Source organism: Podarcis muralis, chromosome 1 (assembly GCF_964188315.1).
Source record: "Podarcis muralis chromosome 1, rPodMur119.hap1.1, whole genome shotgun sequence".
NCBI classification, from domain to species: Eukaryota; Metazoa; Chordata; class Lepidosauria; order Squamata; family Lacertidae; genus Podarcis; species Podarcis muralis.
Window position 1 is genome coordinate 118,636,573 of NC_135655.1, and position 12,711 is coordinate 118,649,283.

Genomic DNA, 12,711 nt, shown 5'->3' on the forward strand with positions numbered 1-12,711 from the left:
CTGGGTTTCCAATAAGTGTGCTTAGGATAGCACCTTTTGCTTTCTGTTGCTGGAAATTGACGTGTCGTCTAGATGCCCCACAGATTGCAAGCATGACTGCAACAGAACTTTGAGGAGGCCAAGCCCCTTCACTGAATTTTTTTGTGGTGGGCAGCTGGGCCCCCAACACCCCTACTTGGCGCCCCTGTTTGGAGCCAATACATAATGAATTTCCTCATCTCTCTCTTCAGCCAGTGGTGATCGGAAACAGGGAAACATAGTACAGTGGTACCTCAGTTCTCGAACGAAATCCATTCCGGAAGCCCGTTCAGCTTCCGAAACGTTCAGAAACTGAAGTGTGGCTTCCCATTGGTTGCAAGAGCTTCTTGCACTCAGCAGAAGCCACAACGCACATTCGGGTTCTGAAAAACGTTCGAAAACAGAAGCATTTACTTCTGGGTTTTTGGCATTTGAGAAAGCCTCTCCTTCTCCCGGAGGGGAGGGGTTGTGACCGGGAGACAATTCCCACTTCACGCAGGGGGCATTCGGCCCCCTGCCCTCTCACTATCGCTGGCGCGCCATGCCCCCAGGTGGGCACCCAATCGGGTGGCACCGAGTGTGTGTGGTTTAGCCGCTCAAATGCGGCCATGCCAGCTCTCCCCACCATTGGCTCCCGATCTGCCACGAGTCACCCACCCACCACTCCCTCTAGGGCATAGCTTCTTGCTTGGCCTTGCTATGGACCTATGGTTGGTCGCCCTGGTTGCCCAGGGGGCCTGGTAGGAGTTTTTTCCAATTGGCAAATTGGCACCGGCCTCTTGGCTTTTTTCGCCTACCTCGTAGCAATCGTCACAACTTTCTTGGTATTTGGCAGTTAGGCATTGGAATGTGTTGTTGGTGTATGGAGGGTGTGGCCATCGCCTACCCCTTCACTTTTGGGTATTCTGTTAAAGGAATCCAGTGGTCGTGGATCCTGTCCAATGCCCTGTGTGGTGGGGGGCCATGGCACGACTCTCGGTGACATCAGGGGAGAGCTTATACTTGTATTTGCATCAACAGGCTCCCTCTACTAGTGGTTAACCCCTCAGCAGACTCACCCCTCTCCGAGTGGGTGGAGTCAAATTGTCTGTGGTCCAATGCCTAAGCCAATACCTTCTCACATGCTGTAATCAATAAAGTTGTGGCCTTTTCTTGCCCATTAACCTAATATACTGTGTCCACGTTTCTTCATTCCCCAAGCAGGGATCGGGTCCTCGAATCACAACCGAAACGTACGACAACAGAGATGTTTGAGCGCTGAGATTCCACTGTAGTCTTGACCCATCAGTTTGGGCTACAACTGAAATGATGAATGAATGGGGAACTGACGGTGAAGATACCGATACCTAAGGCAGGAGTAACTTTGGGATCTGAGTGCATAATGAAGCAATTGTATGTTTGCTTAAGAGCAGAAGGAGCCCTGCTAGAGGTCAATTTAGGGCAGCAATCCGTTCTCACAGTGGCCAGCCAGAGGTTTGTGGGGGAACCTGCCATGCAACAGCATTCTGCCCATCTGCGATTCCTAGCAATTCAGAGGCGCACCACCTCGGAGACTGGAGGTCAGCTACGGTTACCATGGCTAGAAGCCATTTATAGCTTTATCCGCCCTCATGGGGCCAGAGCTGAGAAAAAGTCAAAGCTGCATTCGTTTAACTGACATCCCTCCAACCACAAATGGGCAGTGAATCAGCCGTGACATGATCTTAGCCCTCACGGATCAGATTGTATCAGTTCAGCACTCCAGTTTATTTTTGTGTGTTTTTTCTTTTACACGCAAGTCGCTACATTTTTAGACATGGGAGGTTTCTGTGCATCGGCTTCCAAGAAAGGCAGAGGTCTGCTTCTTTCAGAGATACTGGACTGACTGGGAGGAGCCCGGACATCTGCAAAGTCTCTCGACAACCTCCGCCAAGCATGCTAAATTGGAACAGGCAGAGGTCAGGCAAGCAGCAGCCAACTGTAAACTGCCCTTTGCTGTGTCCCGTAAATGGAAGATGTTGTCCAGCATCCTTGGTGAGATCTGTCAGGCTGCAGTCAAAACTAAATGATGCAAATCATTGCCTCGAGAGCAGGTCAAGCTGAGAAGTGGAATGGGGAACGAAATGATACAAGGGAAGATGCTCAGGGAGGTCAAGCAATTCAAGCAGACTTAAGGCCCAAGCGATCCATCGCAGGTGAACCGTATGTAACGGAAGTCTGACAGCCCATTTAGATGAGGAAAATTCACTTCTGGTGGGGATTTTTAGGAGTGTAGAAATGGAAGGAGAGAAAGAGAGAGAGAGAGAGAGAGATATATCTTAATTTTTCCGTCATCCATTGTTTTCTCCCCACTCCAAATGGCTTCCCCTACCCCCAGGCAAGGGATGCGGGTGGCACTGTGGGTTAAACCACAGAGCCTAGGACTTGCCAGTCAGAAGGTCAGTGGTTTGAATCCCCATGATGGGGTGAGCTCCCGTTGCTCGGTCCCTGCTCCTGCCAACCTAGCAGTTTGAAAGCACGTCAAAGTGCAAGTAGATAAATAGGTATCGCTCTGGCAGGAAGGTAAACGGCGTTTCTGTGCGCTGCTCTGGTTCTCCAGAAGCAGCTTAGTCATGCTGGCCACATGACCGGCTCCCTCAGCCAGTAAAGTGAGACGAGCACCGCAACCCCAGAGTCAGTCACGACTGGACCTAATGGTCAGGGGTCCCTTTACCTTTACCCCCAGGCAAGTTTTTCCCTTGTATGTTTTTAAATGCTTAAAACTCCATGGGTAGATGTGACAGGGGCAATTTATGATGGGGAAATGGCAGAATGCAGGAGCAGGGAACATTAAGAACCCCTGTTCCATGTGGCTTCTCCTCTCTCATCGCCCCCAGTTGGCGTGAATTTCTCCCATCTTAAGAGGCCATGAATAAAGTATAAAATGCATGCTGGAGTGGGTCATGAATAGGAAAAAACCTGTTTGACTGCAGAGCCAAATAAGCAGAACTGTATTTTCATGAGATATTTTAGATTTGTCCCACAGTAATGATCCACATAAAAGCCACAGCTTAGAAAATGTTATTTAGCCCGCGTAAACAGTCTACTTGGATGATGGAGATTTCAATGTCGGTTCAGGCCTATGCACAGAACTAAGTCGGCCTTGGTGGAGCAGCTGCAAGCATTATTGGAGGACAAATTATTTAGATCCCATTTGAATCTGGGTTAAGGCCTGGCCATGGAAATGAGTCAGCCTTGATGGATGGCCCATCAAAATGGTCATCTGTGAGTAGGACAGGGGGAGTGCAACCTTGCTTCTGTTTTCTGGTCTCTTGCCACCATTGATAACATTGACCATGGTACCCCCCTGGACCAACTCTGGAGAATGAGAATTGGGGGCACTGCATTATAGTGGTTCTAATCCTACATTCAGAACCGAGTCCAGAGAGTATAACTGGGAGAGTGCCTTTCAGCCCCCATGGCTTTTCAATCAATAGAAGCACTACTGTGAAACAGACTAATGGTGAAATCAATGTGAGCAAAGAATGGTGGTTTCAGGAGAACATTCCACCCCCACCTCAACCTTGTATTTCAGACGCATGTTTTCAGTGGACAACTTCGGGCTCAGCCCTAGCTGAAACCAGCATGCCACCATTTCACAGGCATTTTACACTGACCTCTTTGGAAAACAGTGAAACTAGGCACCAGGGACCTTGATGTTAGGACTTTCATCTTCAGAGATATCAGAACATTGGTTCGAAGGGTCATATCAACAGATTCAAAGCAAGGAATTGCCCCCTCTCAAATCATGCCCACCCTGTAAGATCAGAAGAAGTGTCCCATCTAGGGTGGAGGCAGAGTTGATGAGAATTAAAGAGTTGGCCAGAATCAAGACCAACTCCAGGGTTGCAGGCGCCCTCGACAGGGACTCTTTGGGATACAAAATACAGGGGGGGGAACCAAGATGGTCACCATGTATTGATTTTGTTTTCATCCATGATGCTACAGAGCATCTGAGGCATGGTTTCTTTGGAGTACTAAGATGTAAGCATGGCAGGGTCCCCCCCCCCATCACCATTGACAGTGGGTCAGCTGTTGCTGAGTGCCTCCCCCTATCTGTGCTGAAAGATACATCCGTAGACCAGATAGGATCGCAATGTAGATGTGCACCTTCTGCATGTGGATATTCCTTGTGGATCAGGGCATCTAGAGTCCATTTACCGAACATGTACCTTGTGAAAAACAGCGCTTGCTGGAAAGAGAATTATGCATTTGGAAGAAGGTCTTTCATTAAAAAGCATTGTGGGGGGGGGGGATGTAAATATGTTTTTGGAAAGCATCAACAACAGCTGCCCACGCTTCAAAGAAGGGAGCTTTTGGAAAGCATCTGGAGGGGGGACAGAAAAGGTGGACTGCAAGCCATGCTGTAGCAATTAACTGATTCACTTGATGGAAAACCAGGCACAGAACAATTATTTAACGAACTGTGTATTCTAAGTAAGTGCTTGTGTGCTTTGTATTTTGGTTTGTTTGTTTTTTTCTTATACAATCTATTATCTTTACCCTGCTGATACCGTTGGGCGCCCTGATGTGTTTGGGAAAAGCTAATGTATAAATCTGTAAGTACCAGCATAGACACATACAGAAAATAGCCATCATCCCCATCATCTCCTTCACTGGGTTTGATGCATTTTTACTTTATCAAAAGTCTAGCCCTTTTGTGCAACTCCATGGCTTTGAAAGGGCAACGTGTGTCTCAATGGCTCCTTGAGAGCCAGTGTGGTGTAGTGGTTAAGAGTGATAGATTCGTAATCTGGTGAACTGGGTTCACATCCCTGCTCCTCCACATGCAGCTGCTGGGTGACCTTGGGCCAGTCACACTTCTCTGAAGTCTCTCAGCCTCACTCACCTCACAGAATGTTTGTTGTGGGGGAGGAAGGGAAAGGAGATTGTTAGCCGCTTTGAGACTCCTTCGGGTAGTGATAAAGCGGGATATCAAATCCAAACTCTTCTTCTTCTTCCTCTGACTGTCTGTTGCATTTGAGCTGCAGCTACACATTTGAGCTACAGAATTAGTTATTGACAGAACAACAGTTGTAGAAGCAAATTCCTGCAGTAGAAGCAAATTCCTGCAACAGCGAAGACAAGAAGTCATCAGGAAAGGATACCATCTTCTTTCACATATCCAAAGATAATATAGATTTATTTCCTGGAAATGTGTGTTGTATTTAAAATTATGCATCTATCTTCCCCTCACCCCCGTTTTCCATCTCTTGGTGAGCACTGTAGCTCATCTCCAGGAAACAATCAGATCTTAATCCATTCCAAAGCAGTTTTCACTGAGAGCAGTTTTGGCCCTGAATAAAAAGACTTGCTTCCTAAGCTAATTTGTTTTGTGCAGCTGTGTAGGTTGCCAGGGTGCCTGTTCCTTGAGCATCAGATTAATTGTGGAAGGATTTCCAGCAGCTGCGTCGTAGATGATATCTGGAGGGAGCTAGACGCTTCCAGAGATGTTGAGCTGATGCTGCTCCAAGCATCTGTGCATCCCCTTGTGCATATCATCATTCTGCAATGCCCAACCCTTCCTTCACTTCATTGGTTATCTGCACCAAGGTCAGAGCAATGCGCAGTAGGATAGCACACGGCACATTGCATTAAATGTGACACCAGGATGAAAAGAGTGGTAATATATGGGGTTTGGCAACTCTTAACATCTAACCAGGCCACAAGTTCTTAACTCTAATGCTTTCTAGATGCTAACTGTTATGGAAGTAATGTTTAAGCAAAAGCACACACATATGTGCCTGGACTCGAATGGAAACTGGAAATGGAAGCAGATATTATTAATAATAAATTTATTATTTAGACCCCACCCATCTGGCTGAGCTTCCCCACCCACTCTAGGGATGGGGCTGGCACTGTGGTCTAAACCACTAAGCCTCATGGGCTTGCTGATCAGAAGGTTGGTGGTTTGAATCCCCACAACGGGGTGAGCTTCCGTTGCTCTGTCCCAGCTCCTGCCCACCTAGCAGTTCGAAAGCACGCCCCAGAAGTGCAAATAGATAAATAGGTACCACTGCAGTGGAAGGTAAATGGTGTTTCCATGCACACTAGTTTTCATCATGGTGTCCCGTTGCACCAGAAGCGGTTTAGTCATGCTGGACACATGACCTGGAAAGCTATCTGTGGACGAATGCTGGTTCCCTCAGCCTGAAAGCGAGATGAGCGCCTTTGACTGGACTTAACCATCCAGGGGTCCTTTACATTTTTTTACTCCAAGCCACTCTGGATGGCTCCCAGAAGAATATTAAAAACATGATAAAAGATCAAACATTAAAAACTTCCCTAAACAGGGCTCCCTTCAGATGTCTTCTACAAGTCAGATAGCTTTTTATTTCCTTGATATCTGATGGGAGGGCGTTCCACACATTATTGCAAGGAGGTGATTGTTTCACATAAACACACATCTTTGTCTAAAACTCTGGAACCTAAAGTAGTGATGAGTTAACTTGGCCCCCAACTTGGCTTGTTCTTTTCATCATTCTGATGTGATTTGGGTGGGGCGGGGGGCAGAATTGGATGCAGCTCAGGCCAAAGATCTAATTGGATCCAAACTTCAGTGGATAGTCAGATTACACATATATTGGCACGGGGTTCTGAACTATGGAATTTGCCATTCTGACCCCCTCCCTGCCCCAATTTTGAGATGCAGCACTGTGGCTAATCCAAATGAAAAAAATAAAAATACTCAAATACTGCATCCATTTAGATGTTGCTCTGGGTCTGCGAATTTCAAGGCCTTAAGACTGAGATGGGAAAAGTGTTGGTGTAGTTCTTTACCAATACATTATGGTTTCAAAACAATACCTTTCCACTTACACTATGGAATATCTCTCTCACTCCCAAACTCTTTTTGAAATACTCCTCAAGATGAATGTTCTGGCTTTACTTAGCAGACATGGAGGAGTAGCCATATTTTCCCCCAGGAATTTAAAAAATCAGCTCAGATCAACTGCCAATGACCCATAAATTATGTTGATCAAGATGGGCACAGACGATAAATGAGTCTGAAGTGTCTGCTTATGTGACTGCCCTGCCCTTTACTGTTCCTAATGGACCCTGTTCAAAGCAAATAATTAAGTATACAAAATGCCTGATTTTAATGTCTATCAGTCTGCTCTGAAAGGCTAGCCAAGAATGCCGATGTAGACATTTTTTGCTTCTGATCTGGTCTTTGCCGCACGATAAGAAATTCTTGAGATGGTTGATTCAACAACCCCCTTTCAGAGCAGTAAAAGTCCTCTACATTTTTAGAGACACACGCTCGTCCTTGCTATCTTGAATGCTTCAATTTCAAGCTCCCAACTCAGCCAATGACTTCTCCTGAATGGACTGGGGCTTGCTTACCACATGTTGAAGTGATGCAATGCACCTTGCTATTGAAGGACCATAGCCACCAATGTAAAAAGATAAAGGACCCCTGGACGGTTAAGTCCAGTCAAAGGCGATTATGGGGCTGTGGTGCTCATCTTGCTTTCAGGCTGAGGGAGCTGGCAATTCTCCACAGACAGCTTTCCTGGTCATGTGGCCAGCATGACAAAACCGCTTCTGGTGCAACGGAACACCGTAACGGAAGCCAGAGTGCACAGAAACACCATTTACCTTCCCGTCGCAGTGGTACCTATTTATCTACTTGCACTGGTGTGCTTTCGAACTGGCAGGAGCCGGGATGGAGCAACAGGAGCTCACTCCATCACAGGGATTCAAACCACCGACCTTCTGATCAGCAAGCTCAAGAGGTTGAGTGGTTTAGACCACAGACCAGAGTCGAGAATCACCTAACAGCTGCACCAACATATAGGTTCCCAATAAATTATGGGGATTAACCTTCTTTAGATCCTTTGCTGTGTGAAGGTTAAAGCCATAATTGAAATTTCCCTCCCCGCCTCTGCCCCCAAAGCAAGTTGCTTCATACTTTGGGAGCTGACCCTGAAGTCCATAGCACATTCAAAGCACTTTTGGCCCATCCAGGTTGGCAAGGCCACTTCCGCCTACAAAGGAGGTGGTGTTGCAGGCTTCACGCCCCCACCACACACTTGGCGGCTGGCTCTCAGCCTCCGCCTGATTGAGGGAATCCCCGGCCACGTCACCCCCTGGACAGCCAATCGGCTGGCTCAGCGGGCGTGGCCAGCCCTATTTATCGCTGGTGTGGCCAAGTATCTCCCTCTTTTGCCGCCTCCAGCTGCTCCAGTTTCCCCACCCTCCTGCCCTTTAAGGTTTCCATCCTTGACCTTGCAATGGACCTCGGTTGGTCGCCATTCAAGGGTCTGGTAGGAATTTTTCCCACTTGACAAATTGGCACCAGCCACTTGGTTTTTCACCTACCTCTTAGCAAATTGTCACAACTTTCTTGGTATTGGCAGTTAGGCATTGGTGTTGGTATTGTTCTGTAGATGGAAGAGGGGAGGAAGCGCCATCACCTGCCCGCATATTGAAGGGTAGTCTGATAAAGGATTCCGGGGGGCGTGGCCCTTTCCGAATCTTATGGAGGTGAGGGCCTAAGGCACGCCCCTGAGCGGTGACCCCGAGGGAGTTCCTAGTTGATGTGCATCAGCAGGACTCCCCCTACTGGTGGTTAACCCTTCCCGGACTTCAAGTGGATGGGCTGAAGCTGGATAGTCGGTTAGGACCAATGCCTAAGCCAATATCGCTCATCACCTGTAACCAATAAAGTTGTGGCCATATTTAGCCCATTAACCTTAAATAATTGTGTCATGTATCTTTACTGGGGAGGAACGGGAACTTGCCACGCAACTCCATCCTGTCTAAAATCATGGAGAGCAACACTGGCAGTAATTGCAGAGCTAGGTTGACCCACGATCTGATTCATTGTATGCACCATAACAGCTTCAGGACAGGTATCTGACTGCAGACTGAGGAATTATAAGCCGGATAGTCTTTGCCAAGCCCTTTCCATGATATTTATTAAATTTGCCTGCCCCCCTTCATCTGAAAATCCCAGGCTGGTTTACAATGGAAAGATACAAAATGAGAATGCAAAAAACTGCCCCCGCAGCTGCTAAACAAAGCTTTAACAATAACAATGCAACACAGAGCTATGCTTCTAATGTAGCTCATTGCCTGAGCCTGATCCAGAGTCGATAATTGCTAGAGCTTTGTCACCCCCATAAGAACTCTCAGCATATTACAGTACAGATTTTAATGCAGAGTCCAGAGGACAAGCCAACTTGTGTTGTTCCGTGTTCAGTTATATACATAGCAGCAGAATTAATGTGTTTCCTATATACTTGGTTATGGCATCGAAGGCATCGTTGAATGCAGAATGTGAAAGCTAGCCTAGTCTCTGCAGATTTCGATTCAAGTCGCTCTTCAGCAATATGGTGCATTTATAGGGAACTTCTTGCCAATTCATCGCCCCATAGTTCGTATTAAGGAAGTTTGCCTTTCCCAATAGACCAGATGTTACATTACCCTGACATAAAGAACTAACCTCACCCTGATATAAAGAACTAATCATATGTGGGAATTTATGTCCGAATAACTTTGTTCCTAAGGCAATCAAAGGGCAAAATTGTGTAAAAGGGGGAAAATAGATTGGGTTTTTTACATGTTTACCCATAACCCACAAAGCAGCTGAACAAATTTGTTTATGGTTTTGATTGTAAAATTATTCCCAGGCTGAGACCATGTATGTTATTCAAGCCAGATGGAATTGCAATTCCAAATTATGGGGGTGGGAGTAGGTATAGGGACATAGCAATCTCTTAACTATGCCTTTGCCCAGAACTGAGGGTGTGTTATGTATACACCCAAAATAATAATCATTAACTGCTAACAGTGACAATGCGTTTCATTTCCTTAAAAGAAATATATAAGGACTTTTGCATCATGTCAAACTCAAGATATACATTGTATTTTGATTATTATGCATTGAGTTATCTTGATTGCTATAAGTAGATATTGTCAAATGCATACAGTTAGAAGTTGGGCACCTCTGAGCTTATTCATTAACAGATTTAAACTTAGTTGAAAGTTCTTGGAACAGAAAAGCTTGGATAGCTTTCTTCATGTCAGCTGGCTATTTAGGTGGGAAGATTCATTTTGTTGCTGCTATTACCAAACAATTGGGAGTCCGAAACTCTTGCTGATTTACTTCAAATCACCCAGAGATCTTCTAACAAATCTTGGTCTACCTTCAGCTGTATGAGTGATGTGAATGCCTCAGAAAGGCAAGATAATATTTTTTTTTAATGAACAAAGAAATAGTTTGTTCCTTGTGTCCTTCAGACAAACAAATACAGTTCAAGCATATACAAAAATAATTTTGTCCCAGAGGTAGGGACAGCTCCAAGTGTGGTAGAGCCATGGCAAAAGTGCCTCTGTGGGACAACCCTTCCTCTACCAGTGGGCCTTGACAGTCTTACCCCACGGTAGGAGGAAATACAGGCTGTAGCACTGGCATAGCACTGTTCTTAGATGCTTGAGGAAATTAAAATGGCAGCCATAGCCAGCAGTCTGTTGCTTTTGGAGCAACCTCACCTCTCTATGTGTGCTGCTAAATATATGGAAGCTTCCACTGTAGCTAAAGAAAGGCGTTGCAGAGAGTCTAACAGGTTGATGATTAACTTAGAATGTATCTCTGCTACAATGTCACAAGGTGTTTAACTTTAGATCACATGAGAAGTATTCAGTTGCAAATCTCCATTTTGTGTTTGTTAGCCTTTGTTGTCAAGTACCGTAGAAGAAAGAACCTGTGCTAATGATTCTCTCTTGGCAAACACAGCCTCAGGCTGTAATGGAGGCTGTGGGAGAGACAGAGCAATTGTTTTCAGCTCTGTTTGAAGTAATTTTACATTTCTAAGATGCTGTACGTTTGCTCAGACAAGCACATGATCTCATGCACCTATTTGGATGTGATTTTCTTTCCAGTGTCTTTTTTGGAACAAGTTTTGTTAGTAAAGCTTTGGAACCATATATTTGGACTGGACAATTTTTATTTCAAGAAGAGACAGTTTTTATTCATCTTATTGCTTTCAAGTGCACAATATCAATAGCTGCAATACTTCCTTCTGTGTAAACCTGCACGGAGTCAAGCTGCAATTCTACAAAAGTGCAAAGCGACAATAGCCGAAGTTAGTGAGACTTTGGCTTTGGGAATGCTTGGGTAGGGGATGAAATGCCATTTGCTGGTAGAACACATGGTTTGCAAGTAAAAGTTCCCTGGTCAGGTTGGGAAACTCCTGTCTGAAACCCCAGAGAGCTGCTCCTGTTCTATGTTCACCTAAATGGCCTAAGAGTGGGACCAGTTTTCTGCTCTTAAGTATTATTTAGTATTGGGAGATAGGAACGATGACATTGCTATCTTTCATTCTGAAACAATCAGAAAATAGTAGTATCTCCCACTATCAGGCAAACTCAACTGCTTTTGAAGAGAACATTCTCATCTGAAATAATAAACCTTCATTGAAGGGTCTTAAAATAAGATCCAGGGCTAATAGCTACATAAACAACAAACAGTTCAGCTCTGTTGAGCTCCTTTATTCAGATGTGGGGGGGGGGAGAGCAAGAGGCTTTTGAATGCAGAAAAATATTATCACCAAGTATGGAATAAAATAGAGCAGAGATAAAAGGTTGAATGCATTTCAGTTAATAACATTGATCCACGATCTCCACTTATAGGCTGTGTACACACTAACTTTTAAAGCATATTCAAAGCACACACACACCCCGCAAAGAATTCTGGGCAAGGTAGCTTACCTCTCACAGAGTTACCTTGCCAGAAACCCTTAACAAACTGAATTATTATTTGAGGGGGGTAGAGTGTACTTTGAATGCATTATAAAGGTATAGTGGATAAACAGTCATAGACTGTTTACCATAACTGGTTCCTTAACTTTAAAAAAAAATCATTGGATTTGGGGACTTTTGTTTGCAGAGAAGCAATTGTTTATTTGCAATTTGCAAATTTCTGTTTTGTTCCAGACTTCATTCAGACAGCTGCACACATAGATGGTTTGCCACAGTCTTCAGATCCTGTATTCGTCCCCACCCACCCACAGAACGAAACCTTACTGGTGGTTACCAATGCTTATGATGATCAGCTTTGAACACTGATTAAAATGCTGCGCATAGAAAGAATCTTGATGTGGTCACACACATAAAATTGACTAAATCACAATGTGGAAAGGACCCTTTGCCTAGCATGCTTTTGAATTCCTGCGCGATGGCAATCATTATTATATTAAGAAAGACATGAGCTGAAAACTTACTGCAATCTGTTGCAAAATTACACACACACACCATTTCCAAAATGAATTTTGGAAATTCTTCAAGTAAAATTGGGAGGTAGAGTAAACAGAACATGGGGCAGTTCCAGCCCACAGAGCAATAATGGAATAGAATGGGGAGACATGAGACCATCCCTCTGCAATATTTCAGTCCATTCTACAATGGTGGGTCCCAGTGATTGGGAGAGCTTTGATGCTATCAGTCTATAAGGCAACATTCCAGCAGCACTGAAATATTAGCATCATTAGGTCTGTCTTTTAGAAGTGGGCTATGAAGCCAAACGAGCCCAGCAATTATAGCTCCGTTTGCCACAAAATAATATGCTACAGGGCCAACTTAGAAATCTGGGTATACTGAGGAGCACGTGGCTTTAAAAATAGCCTTTTTCCAACATGCACCAAGTGTCCTTCCTTTATTATCTGCCTC